This window comes from Salvelinus fontinalis, chromosome 30, assembly GCF_029448725.1.
Source record: "Salvelinus fontinalis isolate EN_2023a chromosome 30, ASM2944872v1, whole genome shotgun sequence".
In the NCBI taxonomy this organism is placed as follows: Eukaryota; Metazoa; Chordata; class Actinopteri; order Salmoniformes; family Salmonidae; genus Salvelinus; species Salvelinus fontinalis.
The window spans coordinates 33723522-33743355 of record NC_074694.1 but is presented as its reverse complement, the minus strand read 5'-3'; the positions used below and the strand labels follow the sequence as shown (position 1 = coordinate 33743355).

Sequence of the window (19834 nt, the reverse complement as noted above, 5' to 3'; positions counted from 1 at the left end):
GAAAGAGGTGCAGCGGTTTTTGGGTTTTGCCAACTACTACCGGAGATTTATCCGGGGTTTTGGTCAGGTGGCGGCTCCCATTACCTCACTGCTAAAGGGGGGCCCGGTGCGGTTGCGGTGGTCAGCGGCGGCGGACGGAGCTTTCAACAGGTTGAAGGCTCTGTTCACGGATGCTCCCGTGTTGGCGCATCCGGATCCCTCTTTGGCATTCATAGTGGAGGTGGACGCGTCCGAAGCTGGGGTGGGTGCCGTGCTATCACAGCGCTCGGGTACGCCACCAAAACTCCGCCCCTGCGCTTTCTTCTCTAGTAAGCTCAGTGCAGCGGAGCGTAACTATGATGTGGGGGATCGGGAGTTGTTAGCGGTGGTCAGGGCTCTGAAGGTGTGGAGACACTGGCTTGAGGGGGCTAAACACCCCTTTCTCATCTGGACCGACCACCAGAATCTGGAGTATATTCGGGCAGCTCGGAGACTGAACCCGCGTCAGGCAAGGTGGGCCATGTTTTTCACCCGGTTTAGGTTCACGTTGTCCTACAGACCTGGCTCCCAAAACGTAAAGGCTGACGCACTGTCTCGCCTTTACGACACGGAGGATAGGACCACCGAGCCCACTCCCATCATCCCCGCCTCGAGGCTGATAGCGCCAGTGGTATGGGAGGTGGACTCGGACATCGAGCGGGCGTTACGGGCGGAACCCGCGCCTCCTCAGTGCCCGGCGGGCCGTAAGTACGTACCGCTTGGTGTTCGGGACCGACTGATTAGGTGGGCTCATGTCCTACCCTCCTCGGGTCACCCTGGGGTGACGAGGACAGTGGGGAGCCTTCGGGGAAGGTATTGGTGGCCTACCTTAGCTCGGGACGTTAGGGTTTATGTCTCCTCCTGTTCGGTATGCGCTCAGAGTAAGGCTCCTAGGCACCTTCCTAGAGGGAAGTTGCAACCCCTCCCCGTTCCACAACGGCCATGGTCTCATCTGTCCGTGGACTTCCTGACCGATCTCCCCCCTTCTCAGGGAAACACTACGGTTCTGGTAATTGTGGATCGGTTTTCTAAGTCCTGTCGTCTCCTCCCGTTGCCCGGTATCCCTACTGCCCTACAGACTGCGGAGGCCTTATTCACTCACGTCTTCACTCAGGACATCGTTTCTGATCGGGGCCCCCAGTTCACGTCCCGAGTATGGAGGGCGTTCATGGAGCGTCTGGGGGTCACGGTCAGCTTGACTTCCGGTTTTCACCCCGAGAGTAATGGGCAGGTGGAGAGAGTGAACCAGGAGGTGGGTAGGTTTCTGCGGTCCTATTGCCAGGACCGGCCAGGGGAGTGGGCGAGATACATTCCCTGGGCCGAGATGGCCCAGAACTCACTACGCCACTCCTCTACTAATGTGTCCCCCTTTCAGTGTGTGTTGGGGTACCAGCCGGTCCTGGCACCATGGCATCCGAGCCAGACCGAGGCTCCTGCGGTGGAGGAGTGGGTGCAGCGCTCCAAAGAGACCTGGAGGTCCGTCCAGGAGTCCCTTCAACAAGCTACTAGGAGGCAGAAGAGGAGCGCTGACCGCCACCGCAGTGAGGCTCCCGTGTTTGTACCGGGGGAGAGGGTCTGGCTCTCGACCCGAAACCTACCCCTCCGCTTGCCCTGCCGGAAGCTGAGGCCGCAGTGTGTAGGGCCCTTCAAAGTCCTGAGGAGAATAAACGAGGTGTGTTATCGATTAAAACTCCCTTCCTATTATCGTATTAACCCCTCGTTTCATGTGTCTCTCCTCAGGCCGGTGGTAGCTGGTCCCCTGCAGGACGGTGAGGTGCCGGAGGTCCCTCCTCCCCCTCTGGACATCGAGGGGTCCCCGGCGTACACGATACGGGCCATTCTGGACTCGAGACGCCGGGTGAGGGGCCTGCAGTACCTCGTGGACTGGGAGGGGTACGGTCCGGAGGAGAGGTGCTGGGTACCGGTGGAGGACATTTTGGATCCATCTATGTTAAGGGATTTCCATCGCCTCCATCCGGATCGCCCCGCGCCTCGTCCTCCGGGTCGACCTCGAGGCTGGTGTCGGCGCGCTGCGGGAGCCGCGCGTCAGAGGGGGGGTACTGTCACGACTTCAACCGAGGCAGGCTCTCCTTCCCGTTCGGGTGGCGTTCGGCGGTCGTCATCACCAGCCTACTAGCTGCCACTGACTCTTTTTCCTCCCCCCTCCTTATGTGTTTATTTGTTACACCTGTGTTCAGTTAAGTGGGTAATTAGTATGGCTTTATTTGTCAGCCAGCCCGTAGGCGTCTTTGTGCGGGATTGTTACTTTGTATACCTTTTGGATTTCGGGAGTGGAGATTATATTTGTGGACTGGGATTGTTGCTCATGTCGTTGGACCGTAGTGTATGTTCACCCAGTTCGTCCGTGTTGGACATTTGTGTTGGACTGTTGGGGATTAAAAGACTCAACTTATTGAAGCTCTGCTGTCTCCTGCGTTTGACTTCGCACCCCCCCGACACCCAGGTCATTACACTCTATTTGCTATTTAAGTGCATAGGTGACACATATTTCTTCCCCCATGCCCCTGTTCTGAGACAGGTGTATGAAAATGGTCCATTCTAAACTAATTTCACACATACAGTATATTATTTAGTATATATAAAGACAACATTAAATTAGGAATAGTCTGATGGATGACAATATTAGCCTTGTGATGTATGTACTATCACCTGTACATTCTAAAATAAATTACAATGATATATTTTACGTTATAATGCTTGAATGCTAAGTTAAGGCTACCAAGCTTGCTAGGGCAGAACAGATCACTTAGCACTGAGGTATGACGTCAGAGGCTCCAAAGCCCATGAGCCCAACAATGCCAGGAGAGTTTCACAGCCTCCCCCACCCAAATGCAGAGGCATTTGAAGCACCCTGGATCTGTACAGAGGTCATTGCAAAACAGTACCCCCTAGACTAATCTCTATTTTGAACTGATATGCCGCCAGGACACTTCAATTGTAAATGACCGCAATAAGAAACAATATTGTTGCTTTGATCACATTAGAAGATATCCTCCTCACAATCTCAAAAATACAACAGCCACAGGGAAACTTTGTTTGGACGTTGTAAATACCATTACCCGAAACTGAAGAGATATAGCTAGCTAACGACCTCCTTTTCCACATGGAAAAAAATGGTGGACAGAGACCTGCTAGCTACGTTAGCTAGCTAGCTGGGATTTTCAACAAGGAGTCTGCCTCCAGAAAAAAGCTTCTCCCAAGTGGGTGTGACACCTACTCCTGTTGCCTGCTGCACTGCTGCTTTATGCTATTTGCCTCATGCCTCCTGCGGGCTTCGTTGACTATGAACTTGCTTTTTTACCCGACGGTGGGACAGACTATGTTTGTTCTCTCACTCGGGACTCTGACTGAATGGTGCCAAAGGAGATGGCTGCTGTTTTACAGTCCCTCAACCAATTGTGCTATTGTGTTTGTTTTTTTGCATTATTTGTAAGTTATTTTGTACATAATGTTTCTGCCACCGTCTCTTATGACCGAAAATAGCTTCAAGACATCAGGACAGTGATTACTCACCTCGTATTGAAGGAATAATTTTTTCTTTAACGGTAAAGTTCATATTTATATAAAAAAATCTCAGTTTACATTGGCGCGTTATGTTCAGTAGTTCCAAAATCATCCGGTGATTTTGCAGAGAGCCACATCAATTTCCAGAAATACTCATAATAAACGTTGATCAAAGATACAAGTGTCATACATGGAGTTTTAGATCCACTTCTCCTTAATGCAACCGCTGTGTCATATTTCAAGAAAGCTTTACGGAAAAAGCAAACCATGCAATAATCTGAGGTCGGCGCTCAGAGCCCAATCAAAACAAAAAGATATCCGCCATATTGTGCAGTCAACAGAAGTCAGAAATAACATTATAAATATTCACTTACCTTTGATGATCTTCATCAGAATGCACTCCCAAGAATCCCAGCTCCACAATAAATGTCTGATTTGTTCGATAATGTCCATCATTTATGTTCAAATAGCTACTTTTGTAAACAAATCCAAACTCACGAAGCGCGTTCACTAGTTGCAGACTAAATGTCAAAAGGTTCCGTTACAGTCCGTAGAAACATGTCAAACGATGTATATAATCAATCTTTAGGATGTTTTTAACATACATCTTCAATAATGTTCCAACCGGAGAATTCCTTTGTCTTCAGAAAAAGCAAATGGAACGGGAGTTACCTCTCATGTGAATACGCATGACCGGCTCGTGGCTGCTGGCAGACCTCTGACTCATTCCCCTCTCATTCAGCCGCCCTTTACAGTAGAAGCCTCAAACAAGTTTCTAAATACGGTTGACATCTAGTGGAAGCCTTAGGAAGTGCAACATGACCAATATCCCACTGTATCTTCAATAGGGGCTGAGTTGAAAATCGACCAACCTCAGATTTCCCACTTTCCCACTGGGACTGAGGAGCAGACAGTTTACTTTGGGCACCTTATTCATCCAAGCTACTCAATACTGCTACCAGCCATAAGAAGTTAAACAACTCAATCAAACTATACATTGCATAAATTAATGTACAAATATTAAAAAGCATTTAACGAGAAAACTAAAAGGTGTGCAACATTAAAATATTGTCTCATTTACCATGTGGAATTTATTGACAGACCCTAAATAGCCTCAGAGATAGGCTAACTTTGAAACTGTTGCACACCAGCCTGCTGAAGCTAATTGGAAAAATAATTCCCAACTGCGAACACACAAGAGATGCCCACATCAAACCACACCCCAAAACGAACACGTTTGAAGCTTTGCTTGATCCATTACAAACAGGTATGAGGAGACTACTTCACTGATTCTAACCTCTCCATCCAAGAAGAACCAGAGCATCAGAAGGCTCCCATGACTCTAATCACTGAAGAAACATCTCTCTACAGATGTCATAGAAAAAAGACACACAACATGTCATTAATTGCATTGTTATTAAGTGTATTTTTCCCTCATTAGTAAACACGAACACACACACACACAACTAACATCGAGGGGACGTATACTTTAGTTAAGTACCATTCAAAATCCTATTTTCCCTAACTCTTTAACCTAACTAGTACTCTAACCCTTATCCCAACCTTAACCCTAAACCTTAACCCTAAAACTAACCCTAGTCCGTAACCCTAAAACTAACCCTAGCTCCTAACCCTAATTATAACCTTAACCCTAAACCCCCTAGAAATAGCATTTGAACTTGTGGTCAACACACACACACACACACACAAAATACAACCCCTGCATATCAGTGTATGTACAGAAATGCAGCCCCTCACATGTGCTGTGTCTACCATCTAGTGGAGCACAGTGAGAGATGTCTGCTGAGTCAGTAAAGAACACACACACACAAATAATGGTACACATCTTTATATAGGAAGCATTGTGAACAAGCTGACTCTATGCTTTCTCACTGGTACCATTTCTCAATACATTTTGATATTATTGTTTGGTCACTTCACCAGACCTCCATTTTGGTTAAGTGTGTTACCTGTTTAATCTATCTATAATCTATCTAATATAATGGTTAAATAATTTTGCTAGTCTAAAGCCATACTTACAAATATTTTTCTGTCATCAGATTGCTATATACTATGATGTGGTTGGCTAATATATTTTATTACCTATTCAGATCTTGTAAGATCTGACATTTGCTGCAATGTAGACAGGCAGGAACTAGACCTCAATTACTAATTGGGGAGTTCCTGCCTGACTAAATTGCAGACGCCTGCTAGATCTTACAATGCCTGGATAGGTGTTTTTAACATATCAGCTATAACCCCATAATATGATAAAGCATTCTGCTCGACTGCTGCCCAGTTGATGGCGTGGCACAAAACCATTGGTTGATAACAGAATGCCTGCAATGTAGTTCGGAGTGCTTAACTTGAAGATGGACCTTCTGGAGACTGGACTCTCTGGCCAATCATCATTCAGACTAGAGTTATGAGCATCACTTGTTGAACCACAAGAGGGCAAGCTTGTTACTCCTAGAAAATTGGACAGAAAGTAAATTCAGTTTTGAGAGAGCAAAAGAGAGGTGATAGAAAAACAGTATGCGTCAGAATTTTATAGACAGGATAAATATCATCTAGACAGGGGAATTTAAGAATCAAGGTAAGGAAAGACACAATCCTACAAGGGATTTCAGAAATGCCACAGCCTAAGCATGTATACATTTGTTTTCTTTAATATAGAATTAAAGGATGTGGTTAATTGTCAAACTGACAATACTGCCTGTGTAGACAGAGTTCTGCACAGAATGTAACAAAAAGGGCTTGGTTCATCACTGATTCAGATGCCTGTGGCTATGATGTGCTTCCTATCATACTCTCTCCCATTGGCTAAAGAAGAGTGGGTGTAGAAACTGAGTGGAACATAGGTTGGACGAAGTATGATTTTGAAACCCTCTGTCAGCTTGATAAAAAAATGTATGACCCTGAAGTGTCATATATTGTCAGTTTGACTACAGGGATTGGGTTAATGTGTGTGTGTGTGTGTGTGTGTGTGTGTGTGTGTGTGTGTGTGTGTGTGTGTGTGTGTGTGTGCGTGCGTGCGTGCGTGCGTGCGTGCGTGCGTGCGTGCGTGCGTGCGTGCGTGAGAGAGAGAGGTCGGCAGGTCACAAGGGGTCTTCTCCTCCTCTCCTCTCCAGCCAGCCAGTCAGTCCGTCTCTAAGTGGGTAGCTTTTGAAGAGCTGAGGAGAGGTGGGGGAGATACGGGGGTTACTCGGCTGCTGCTATAGAGAAATCAGTTCAATCTTCAATCCATTTGCTTAACCACTCACACTCTGTCGGGAGTCAGGACCTTTCATCAGTATGAAGGGCCTTTCTCTCCCTCCCTCACCATATCTCCCTGCCTGTCTCTCCCTCCCTGTCACTCAATCCCTCTCCATCCACGTCCATCCATCCCTCCCTTTCTCCCTCCCTCCCTCCATCTCCCTCCCTGTGCCACCATGTAGAGCATGACACGACTGCTAATCAGGATGCTACAGCATAATCAAGATCTAGGTAGAGTAGAAGTTGCCTAGACCAGGCACAGATCTAGGTAGAGTAGAAATTACTTAGACCAGGCACAGATCTAGGTAGAGTAGAAGTTGCCTAGACCATGCACAGATCTAGGTAGAGTAGATGTTACCTAGACCAGACACAGATCTAGGTAAAGTAGAAGTTACTTAGACCAGGCACAGATCTAGGTAGAGTAGATGTTACCTAGACCAGGCACAGATCTAGGTAGAGTAGAAGTTGCCTAGACCAGGCACAGATCTAGGTAGAGTAGAAGTTGCCTAGACCAGGCACAGATCTAACAACTTACCATTCACAAATCTTAACCTGTTATAGAAACCAGTAATGATAGAGACTGGCACAACATGAGGCACGGGAGAGAGACAGCTGCCCTGCCACCCGCCTGTCGTCTCAGTAAACAGTACGCACACTCGCACACAAACACACACACACACACACATTAGCATTCCAATCAGCAGTGGTCCAGATTGCTTAATCCTCAGAAACAAATTGGGAATAGCTTTTGAAAAAGGAGTTGAATACCCTCCCTTGGAGCTCACGCAGTCACAGACAAAATAACCTTTTCATACACACACAATAAATTACTTTATACTAGGCCTGTCATGGTATTACTAGGACTGTCATACACCTACGTAGTACATACGTCATGTAAACAAGCACATGAACAGGCTATTTGTGAGATATTGTAAGGCAACGTATCAACAGTCTACATACAGCACCAAGCCCATAGCTACTGACCATACCCCCTCCAAGACAGATTGGTAGCCCTATTTAAAAATGTAAAAGCCCTGTCTAAACTGGGGGGGGGGTCCTACTAAGCCATATGTAATTGTCTTAAAAGGCTATTTTCTAACTTACTGTGTCTGTCTGACATGACCAGGCATATTCCCTGCAGTCCTTGGACTGTACATAAGAGTGGCATGCTCTTGAGGCAATGTCGAAAGCCTTTACTCTGCCTGCCAGACACTGCTATCAACCTGACTATTGTTGTACAGATTCCCGTCTACAGGGTCTGCAGAATCATCTCCACAATGGGGGTGGATGGCAGCCAGAAAGACCTGCTTTTCTCTCTCCCTCCTGGAGAAATAGGGATGGAGAGAAAAAGAGAGGGGTAGTCATTCATCATGCCTCCTTTTCACAGCTCTGTCAATCTCTCCTGTGAGCCTCTCCGAACCAAGCCACAGGCTGACACACACACACGGGCCCGCACACGCACTGATAGATAAAGTTCGATCCACAGATAACTCCGTCATTTACTGTGTGTGCTTGGGTGGAGTCCGATTTTTTGGAGCAAGGTGCACCTTTTGGTAACATAATACCCTCGCCGGTCCATGTTTCTTAGACTCTCGAATAGCAACATTTACAAGGGGGAGATAGCAGAGATTTTCTTGTGGTTCTCTTCCCATTTGTGGTAAAAGCAAACAGTAATCACGTTAAACATATTATCACTGCTGTTAGCTAATTTCAAAGATACCAACTACATATTTGAATAATCGCTGCTTGTACATTACCTCGTTTTGTGCCTGCCAGTTGGCTCTAGGCTACACCGCTAGCAGCTTCCTAGCTAGCTAGCTAAAAACAGCAAGCAAGCTGGCCTTTTAGCTTCCCACAATTTCCCGATGTGAAATAATCAGATGTATAATGAAATATTATGCCCTGGCAAATATTCATATACAGTACTTGTGTAACTAAAGTTATCCCAGTGTGATATGCTGCTTGAATCTATTTGCTCCCATATCAACTAAAACTAGAATGTCAAAATGCTTGCTCAGGGAGAAAAAGCACATGGCTATCCGCTGTTTTTACCATTTCAAAATAGACTAGATCACATAGTTATTACTTCTAAACAAAATACATGTTTGGGGGGACTCTAATAAGGCTACAATGTTGTTTGGTTTATTGTTTGAACAGTTGTTGAGATTATATTTGGTTTATCAATGCAAAATAGGCTGAGTATTTGATGCGTAGCTTCATGATCATTAGCAGCATTTATACTTTGATCTCTTTTGATTTAACAGATTTATTGCGACATTGGTGCTTCTTTTTTTAGAGCTGTTTAAATTGATAGATGTAGAGATAATTATCTTGTGAAACAACTTTGTGCCAAAATAGAAAGAGGAACTGTCACACCCAGATCTGTTTCACCTGTCTTGTGTTTGTCTCCACCCCCCTCCAGGTGTCACCCCTTTTCCCCTGTGCATTTATACCTGTCTTGTGTTTGTCTCCACCCCCCTCCAGGTGTCACCCCTTTTACCCCTGTGCATTTATACCTGTCTTGTGTTTGTCTCCACCCCCCTCCAGGTGTCACCCCTTTTACCCCTGTGCATTTATACCTGTGTTTTCTGTTTGTCTGTTGCCAGTTTGTCTTGTCTTGTCAAGCCTACCAGCGTTTTTTTCCCCGTAGTATCTGTTTTCTAATTCTCCCGGTTTTTGACCATTTTGCTGGCCCTGACCCTAAGCCTGCCTGCTGTTCTATACCTTTGACACTGCCCTGGATTACTGACCCCTGCCTGCCCTGACCCTGAGCCTGCCTGCCGTTCTGTACCTTACTGACACTGCCCTGGATTACTGACCCCTGCCTGCCCTGACCCTGAGCCTGCCTGCCGTTCTGTACTTTACGGACTCTGACCTGGATGACTGACCCCTGCCTGCCCTGACCCTGAGCCTGCCTGCCGTTCTGTACTTTACGGACTCTGACCTGGATGACTGACCTCTATCTGTCCTTTGTCTGCCCCCTGTTTTGGAAATAAACCTTTGTTATTTCGAACTTTCTGCATCTGGGTCTTATCCTAAGGTCTGACAGGAACAAAATAGATGTTTCTGGTTCCATTTCAACCAAGTAAATTTGGTGGTAAAATATAGCTTCATAGTCTCTACACAATACTGCCCCCACCCTAGAGCAAGGAATAATCTGCTCTGTTACAATTTTTTTGTGAAACAAAACTGTGTAAAACGGGAGGCACTGTAGGTTGGCCTAATTCTAGGAGCCGCCCATTTTGAGAAAAACAAAATTCACGTACTGCGTTGCACTCTGAATCGCTGCATTGCGTAAGGTCTGGATTCTCCTTAAGAGTCAATAGGACATGCTATTGAGGCTAAACCCAATCGGCATCCGTCTATGATTATAATTCCGACACCGTAAGGCACACAATCAATCTTTTCTCTCTACAATAAAACACATTATTCAATTTCAGTAGACCTAAAGTCTGTCCATGTTTCACATATTAAACATTGCTTCATTGATTACAGGTGGGAGACAGACAAGAAAAGTCAATGACTCGAGCCCACCACATTACAGAACACTCTCTCTATAATAATTAGGAACACATGAGGTTGTATGCAACCTTGGCCCCAAGTCTCCCCAGTCTCTATGTACTATCTGTGTACTCTCTTTCTCTCAGCTCCATTAGCTCTGATGGAGTGACACTGGCAGTCTCTCCCCGCTTCATCCATCACATCAACATCAATGCTATTCAGTTTCAGATTCTGTGCTAGTAAATAATGCACCATACGCAATGTACTTTCCATTGTGAAGCAATCAGGGGATTCAGAAAAGGTCCTGATGCATGAGAGTGATAGATAGGCAGATGAGGTGATTATGGCAGACAGACATCATCATGGTAACCATTAAGTTAGGTAACGTTGTTGTTGTCCGTCTGTATTTTTAACTTCGTTAATTTGACTCTTTCGAAAATACACAGTACCAGTCAAACGTTTGGACACATCTACTCATTCCAGGGTTTTTCTTTATTTGTACTGTTTTCCACATTGTAAAATAATAGTGAAGACATCAAAACTCTGAAATAACACATATGGAATCATGTAGTAACCAAGAAAGTGTTAAACAAATCAACCCTTTGCCTTGATGACAGCTTTGCGCGCTCTTGGCATTCTCTTAACCAGCTTCATGAGGTTGTCACCTGGAATGCATTTCAATTAACAGGTGTACCTTGTTAAAAGTTAATTTGTGTAATTTCTTTCTTTCTTAATGCGTTTGAGCCAATCAAATGTGTTATGACAAGGTAGGGGTGGTATACAGAAGATAACCCTATTTGGTAAAAGACCAAGTCCATATTTTGGCAAGAACAGCTCAAATAAGCAAATGCAAACGACAGTCCTTCATTACTTTTAAAATGAAGGTAAGTAAACGCAGAACATTTCAAGAACTTTGAACGTTTCTTCAAGTGCAGTCGCAAAAACCATCAAGAGCTATGATGAAACTTGCTCTCAAAAGGACCGCCACAGGAGAGGAACAACCACAGTTACCTCTGCTTTAGAAGATAAGTTCATTAGATTTACCAGCCTCAGAAATTGCAGCCCAAATAAATGCTTCACGGAGTTCAATTAACACACACATCTCAACATCAACTGTTCAGAGGAGACTGCGTGAATCAGGCCTTCATGGTTGAATTGCTGCAAAGAAACCGCTTCCAAAGGACACCAATAATAAGAAGAGCCATGCTTGGGCCAAGGAACACGAGCAATGGAAATTAGACTGGTGGAAATCTGTCCTTTGGTCTGATGAGTCAAAAATGTTGATTTTTGGTTCCAACCTCTGTGTCTTTGTGAGACGCAGAGTAGCTGAACGGATGATATCCGCATGTGTGGTTCCGACTGTGAAGCTTGGAGGAGGAGGTGTAAATGGTGTGGGGTGCTTTGCTGGTGACACTGTCTGGGATTTATTTAGAATTCAAGGCACACTTAACCAGCATGGCTACCACAGCATTCTGCAGCGATACACCATGCCATCTAGTTTGCGCTAAGTGGGACTTTTATTTGTTTTTTAAACAGAAAAATGACCCAACACACCGCCAGGCTGTGTAAGGGCTATTTGACTAAGACGGAGAGTGATAGAGTGCTGCCTCAGATGACCTGGCCTCCACAATCAACCGACCTCAACCCAATTGAGATGGTTTGGGATGATTTGGACCGCAGAGTGAAGGAAAAGCAGCCAACAAGTGCTCAGCATATGTGGAAATTCAAAACTGTTGGGAAATCTTTGTGAGATGCATAGTAGGTGAACAGATGATCTCCACATGTGTGGTTCCCACCATGAAGCATAGAGGAGATGTGGAGGTGCTTTGCTGGTGACACTGTCTGTGATCTATTTAGAATTCAAGGCACACTTAACCAGCATGATTTACATTTGGGATGAGTTGGACTGCAGAGTGATGGAAAAGCAGCCAACAAGTGCTCTGCATATGTGGGAACTCCTTCAAGACTGTTGGAAAAGCATTCCAGGTGAAGCTGATTGAGAGAAGCCAAGAGTGTGCAACGCTCTCATCAAGGCAAAGGGTGGCTATTTTGAAGAATCTAAAATGTACAATATAATTTGATTTAATACTTTTTTGGTTACTACATGGTTCCATATGTGTTATTTAATTGTTTTGATAACTTCACTATTTTCTAAAATGTAGAAAATAGTAAAAATAAAGAAAAACCCTTGAATTAGTAGCAGTTCAAACCTCTGACTGGTACTGTATATTATAAGGAAAACAACTCTATATTTCCCTCATGAAATTACAGTCCATTTGCCTCTAACAAGTTAGTCCAGTGTCAACGTTACGGAAGAAAATTTCGACAGTGTGGAAAAGTGCTGACTACTTTCTTTGTGCCGTGTGACTGGATGACGTACGTGCTCTGAAAGATTGCCACACATTGTGATCTTGAACTCAAACCTAACGTGATTGATGGAAAACACGCCTTGTTGTTACCCCAGCTAAACGTTAACCCACCTGAACTCGGCAATGCCCATGCCCAGTGGGCAGAATTTGGCATGGGATATCATTGTGACACCTTTTTTTGGATCCAAATGGTATTCTGGTTGAATAGATCACGTAACCAGATTACAACCACAATGTAGCCCATTACATATGACATGTATACAATGTTATTTAACCTTACACTCAACACAGGGCAGATGACACATACAATAGATTTACACAACAATGCTACTTAGAGCCTAAAGAACACTGTTAACTAAAGCATGCAGTCAATTTTGACATTCTAACATCGCCTGCCGTGGAGAAATTTCACCCTCCAATTGACTTAATATCCGTGACTCAATACACTGCTGTAATATGAAGAGCTTGACCTGCGTTCTTTTGGCTCTCATTACTGTGAATGGCTTAGTTCATCACCCATAAAGGCCTTCTTAACTCCGGGGGAATGGCAAAATGGTGGGAATGCCGGTAAGTGCTTTCAGACCAGAAGCGTTTGATTAGTGATGGTAATTAGTAGCCTCTCATTTTGGGGCAGCCATAGCGACAATAATGGGACAGTGAGTATGTGTTTGTGTGTGTGTGTGTGTGTGTGTGTGTTTGTGCACAGTTACAGTATGATGCATATTAACTGCTGGTGAGCCCCGCTGCGCAGAATTCTGCCCAGAGATATAACAGGGATCTGGAGACAGCGAAGCAGCATTGCACATATTAACGTAATATGCACAACAAATGAAGCTGCTACAGCACACGTCCTAAAGCTGGCAGCTTCAACACACATCACACGAGACTTGGCACCGTGCTGGAAAAGACAGGAAGCAAACCACAAACACTGCAGCTATAAACAGTTACGCAGCAGGGTGTGTGGAAAAAAACTGATTTGAAACAGAGGAGGTACTTGTTTTTCTCCTGTTTGTGCCCACAGAATGTCATCGAGCTAAAAAAAAAAAAAAAACTGAAACGTCTCAAGGCTCTATATCACCGAAGAGGAGGGAACAATGTCCCACCTGACTGATGTCCAGCTGAGAGAGAGGGGAAATGAGCAGCTCTGTTTGTGTTTCAGTCTTCTCTTGACGACAGTACTGGTGACAAATCTCAATGTCTGCTGGATCTTGTGTGTCAAAGGTCAATTAGGGTGTGCTTATATGTGTCCTGTTTCACACAAGTGTATAACCTGTGTGGTGCGAAATAGAAACGTTCATATCGCACTCCTCTTGAGACACCCTCGGAGAGTTGGATCACGGCCAGGGATCAGCCATTATTGACGGCGACCCTGGAACAAATAGGGTTAAGAGCCTCAAGGGCAGATTGATAGATTTTTCACCTAGTTGGCCTGGGAAATCAAACTAGCAACCTTTCAGTTAATGCCCCACTGCTCTAACTGCTAGGCTACCTGCCGCCCCTATCTGTGCCTGTGTGTGTGCCTGTGTTCGTGTGTTGAAATGTATTTCTCCCGACAGAAATCTCTTATTTTCCCCACACAGGCTCATTTAGATTTCATGCCTGTCCTCTGTCAGTTGGCATAGTAATCAGGTTAATGTGTTTGTCCTGAGGCAAAGCTGACAGAGAGAGAAACGTCAATAGATCATTGTCACATATACCACAAGAGGAACCTGAGCATGGAGAGATATCTTCTACTGTAATTGACTTTTTTTGGTCACAAAAAGGACGTCAGTGTAACTCTCGATACAGACGGTGTGCGTGTGTGTGTGTGTGTGTATTTGTGTGTGTGCGTGCGTGTGTGTGTGCGCGTGCTTGTACTTTCAGCTTAAATTTCCATCTACCCAAGGACCCAGCAGGTATAAAAATACAAGACCGAAACAGAAAAGAACTAAACAAAACACAAAAAGCTCACTCACTCAATATCTCATTGACTGCCCTTTTTGTTGAAGATTGATCGCTCATCCAGACCCTCCAGACAACCATAATTTATGTGACGTAGACAAATTAGCCTTCAGCTTTCAGAGGGGCTCCCCTGACTGCGTGCCCCGGTAAAGGTTACAGCAGGCAGGCGGGCAGGAAGGCAGGCAGACCAACGCTCTAGGATTGCATTGTGTTGCCACAGAGGCTCCTCTACACCAAATGCTTTCAACATTTCACTCAGAGTCCTGGGAGGTAGAAGAAAAGGAAATTAAAGAAAGACAAATAGTCATGCCCCCCTCTCTCTCTGTAGACCTTTGGTTTTACCAATAAACATTTGGAGAGAAAATGTAGAATGTCAACATTTCCATACTCCGATCCCCAGCCACATCGCTGTACGACCCCTGAAGAGGGAACATGAACAACAACATCAAATACCTTTGTTGTAATGTCTCAGCCTGGTGGGAGAGACTCCAGGCCATCTCTCTCTAGTCAACAGTTTTCCATTCTCTTGCTGTCCCCACCTGTAAGACGGCCACAACAGAAATAAGCCTTTTTTTTCTTTGCTTGATTGCTTGATGAGAGGAAAACCCTTAAGGGGAAATTGTAGTTCATATATTTCTGAAATAGAATGCTGAAATATAACCAATTACTGATTAAACAGAAGAACAGAGTCCTGCCCTCCCCCAAGTCCAGGAGTGGATCCCCACTCCCCCTGAGTTCACCACCTCAGAAGACATCTACTCTTTCAGAGTCACTGGCATTCTCCTCAGTGTTGCAATATTGATCTCTTTTGCCTGACTTTGACATGAGGTGATCCTTTGTAGGTTAATTGGTAGAGCATGTTGCTTGTTATGCCACGATGGTGGGTTCAATTTCCAGGACAACCAATGCATAAAATATATGCACGCGTGACAGTTGCTTTTAAGCGTCTGCTAAATGGCATGCATTATTATATATCATAAACTGGGTGGTTCGAGCCCTAAATGCTGATTGGCATGACCAAGCTATATTTTTACTGCTCTATTTACATTGATAACCAGTTTATAAAAGCAATAAGGCACTTAGGGAGTTTGTGCTATATGGCCAATATACCACGGCTAAGGGCTGTATCCAGGCACTCTGTGTTGCGTCGTGGGAATATTAAAATCTTTATCCGTGGTATATTGGACATATAGCACACCCTCATGGGCCTTATTGATTAATTTACAGTACCAGTCAAAAGTTTGGACACACCTACTCATTCTAGGGTTTTGCTATTTTCTACAGTGTAGAATGTTAGTGAAAACATCAAAACTATGAAATAACATATATGGAATCATGTAATAAACAAATAAGTGTTAAATCAAAATACATTTCAGATTTGAGGTTCTTCAAAATAGCTGCCATTCACCTTGATGACAGCTTTGCACACTCTTGGCATTCTCTCAACCAGCTTCACCTGGCATGCTTTTCCACCAGTCCTGAAGGAGTTCCCACATATGCAGAGCACTTTTGCTTTTCCATCACTCTGCACTCCAACTCATCCTAAACCATCTCAATTGGGTTGAGGTTGGGTGATTGTGGATGCCAGGTCATCTGATGCAGCACTCCATCACTCTCCTTCTTGGTCAAATAGCCCTTACACAGACTGGGGGTGTGTTGGATCATTGTCCTGTTGAAAAATAAATGATAGTCCCACTAAGCGCAAACATGATGGTATGGCGTCTCGCAAAGACATGGCGGTTGGAACCAAACATGGCAAATTTGGACTCATCAGACCACAGGACAGATTTCCCCCAGTCTAATTTCCATTGCTTGTGTTTCTTGGCCCAAGCAAGTCTCTTTTTCTTATTGATGTCTTTTAGTGGTGGTTTCTTTGCAGCAATTTGATCATGAATGCCTGATTCACTGCAGTCTCCTCTGAGTAGTTGATGTTGAGATGTGTCTGTTACTTGAACTCTGTGAAGCATTTATTTGGATGCATATTCTGAAGCTGGTAACTCTAATGAACTTATCCTCGGCAGCAGACTCTGGTTCTTCCTTTCTTGCGTCTGTTCAAGAGCCAGTTTCATCATAGCGCTTGATGGTTTTTGCGACTGCAATTTTACGCATTGACTGACCTTCATGTCTTAAAGCAGGGGTGGGCAATTCCAGTCCTCGAGGGCCTGATTGGTGTCACAGTCTTGCCCCAGCCCCAGCTAACACACCTGACTCCAATAATCACCTAATCATGATCTTCAGTTTAGAATGCAATTTGATTAATCAGCTGTGTTTGCTAGAGATTGCTAAAAAAGTGTGACACCAATCAGGCCCTCGAGGACTGGAGTTGCCCTCCCCTGTCTTAAAGCAATGATGGACTGTCATTTCTCTTTGCTTATTTGAGCTATTCTTGCCATAATGTGGACTTGGTCTTTCACCAAATATCTATCTTCTACGTACCACCCCTATCTTGTCACAACACAACTGATTGGCTCAAACACAGTATGAAGGAAAGAAATTCCACAAATGTACTTTCAGCAAGGCACACCTGTTACTTGAAATGCATTCCAGGTGACAACCTCATGAAGCTGGTTGAGAGAATGCCAAGTGTGCAAAGCTGTCATAAAGGCAAAGGGTGGCTACTTTTGAAGAATCTCAAGTATAAAATATATTATGATTTATTTAACACTTTTTTGGTTACTACATGATTCCATATGTGTTGTTTCATAGTTTAGATGTCTTCAGTATTATTGTACAATGTAAAAAATACTAAAAATAAAGAAAAACCATTGAATGAGTACTGTAGGTGTCCAAACCTTTGACTGCTATGTTATATTACTTTGCCTTGCAACATCCCTAATGAGCCCTATTTCTCTTGTGGGAAGCCAAGGCTTTGGTCTAAAAGCCCGAGGGCCCCCACTGGGCATTGGTGTAATGTCCCGCGGGCCCCCACTGGGCATTCCCAGTCCAGTCATATCTACTTTACTGTAGTTGAAACACAATTGCCATGGCCAGTCCACTACAATGTGTTTTACTGTCGGACAGACCCATGGTGTAGTTATATATTAACCATGGCCCAATGGCTAATTAAGGCCTTCCTATCTACTCCTCTATTCTACAGTGTCAACATGTCAGGTTCTCTGGACTAGTTTGGGAGAGTCAGTGGGGGAGTGTAGTAGGCCTTTTAGGTGATACTTAATTCACCGTCTCCCTGACCTTAGCAGTTAAAGAAGCATTACATGTGATTAGTTTGATTTTATTCTGCTGTGTTGGCTGAATGTTGGTGCTTGTGCTTATCACAATGTCAATATTGCCAGAATTACCTAAATTATGAATAATGAATACATGCCTTCATGAAAGGGAGCTTTTGTCTGAGGTGGTTACATACATACACACACACACATTCATATACACACACACACACACCCAAACAAACACACACACATGTGGCTTATGTGCCCATGTGTGTCTCTTTTATTCCATTTGAATAAAAAATGGAAAATATATATATCTGACATGGCATATATATATATATATATATATATATATACATATATATACATACATACATACGCACATACATACATACACACACACATACATATACACCCACCCAAACAAACACACACACGTGGCTTATGTGCCCATGTGTGTCTTTTTTATTCCATTTGAATAAAACATGGAAAATATATATATCTGACATGGAATATATATATATATGCATACATACATACACTATGTATAGCCAATGTGTACTTTACACATTTCATCACACATTTCATTGCAAATTGCAAAAAAAAATATATATATTTTTTTTTTTTTTGCAAAAGTAACGAAATAATAATATTTATTTCAAACAACGGCATTAGCACTTACCGGTCGAGAATTGCGTCCTGTCCTTGCAGAAAAAGCTCCTCAATGTTGGAATCATAACTGTATTCACTCACAGATTCTTCAAACAAAAATTCCGTCTCACTTTCTCTATCAATCTTGTCAATAATCTGGTGCAAATCTGTATATTTAGACTTCGATTTAGCTTTTCCAGATTTGTTCGCCATGATGCCTACAATGAAATCTTACTAATAACACTTTACAAAAACTACTTTCAAAACTTTCCAAACAATTCTGTGAGTAATGAGCTGTGGTGCAACTAGTCCGATGGCCGATGGCGAAAGAACGTGTGTTGCGCATGCCTTCACAAACAAAGGATGGTGGTCCAACTCATAACATCACATACTGGCATTTACCTCTACTCATTGGCTATCGATCCAGCTAGATTTCAAGAAGATCTGTGGTCATTGGGCAGAAATACAGTCAATCAACGACGCTTCGCCAGTATTACTGGTGCGCAAACATATCATTGCTTGTTGTCGTCAAATCAGCTCACTTCGGTAAATACTCACCGCAAAAAAAACAGTTATGTCTGGCTGGGTTGCAAACATCCAGAGGATTACAATGAAACCAACCATGACTAGATAAACGATTGTTTACTGTATGTAATTGCGTCAAATGCGCCGTAAAAAGTTGATAGAGATGGAAATCTCAGAATCACTCCTGTTTTGGGGGTGTCTTGCTAATTGCCTATAATTTCCACCATTTGTCTATTCCATTTGCACAACAGCATGTGAAATTTATTGTCAATCAGTGTTGCTTCCTAAGTGGACAGTTTGATTTCACAGAAGTGTGATTGATTTGGAGTTACATTGTGTTGTTTAAGTGTTCCCTTTATTTTTTGGAGCAGTGTATTTAGGTGGCTTGTTTTGTGTTGGGGATTGTGGGTGGTTGTTTCCTGTCTTTGTGTTTTCTCTGCACCAGATAGGGCTGTATCGGTTTGCCACATTTGTTATTTTGTATCGTTGTAAGTGTTCACAGTTTTGTTTTATTAAACATGTTGAGCACTGGATATACTGCGTGTTGGTCCGATCCCTGTTACACCCTCTCTTCTCGTGAAGAGGAGGAAGGTTGTCGTTACACCTGTCTTCGGTCAGTTTGGATCACCACTTTATTTTCAGAATGTGAAATATCAGAATAATAGTAGGTAGAGAGAATGATTTAGTTCAGCTTTTATTCCTTTCATCACATTCCCAGTGGGTCAGAAGTTTACATACTCTTAATTAGTATTAGGTAGCTTTGCCTTTAAATTGTTCAACTTGGGTCAAACTTTTGGGTAGCCTTCCACAAGCTTCCCACAATAAGTTGGGTGAATTTTGGCACATTCCTCCTGACAGAGTTGGTGTGACTGAGTCAGG

At 43.8% G+C, this 19834-nt stretch overlaps 1 long non-coding RNA gene across 1 annotated transcript; it reads right to left on the bottom strand.

Moving 5' to 3' along the window:
- Nucleotides 1–5445: 5445 nt before the first annotated feature.
- LOC129829064 (uncharacterized) lies at nucleotides 5446–15328 on the bottom strand. Its single transcript, XR_008755331.1, has 3 exons — nucleotides 15063–15328; nucleotides 14624–14872; nucleotides 5446–6716 (listed from the first exon to the last, which is right to left on the bottom strand). It is a non-coding gene; the product is annotated as an uncharacterized LOC129829064 (long non-coding RNA).
- Nucleotides 15329–19834: the final 4506 nt, after the last annotated feature.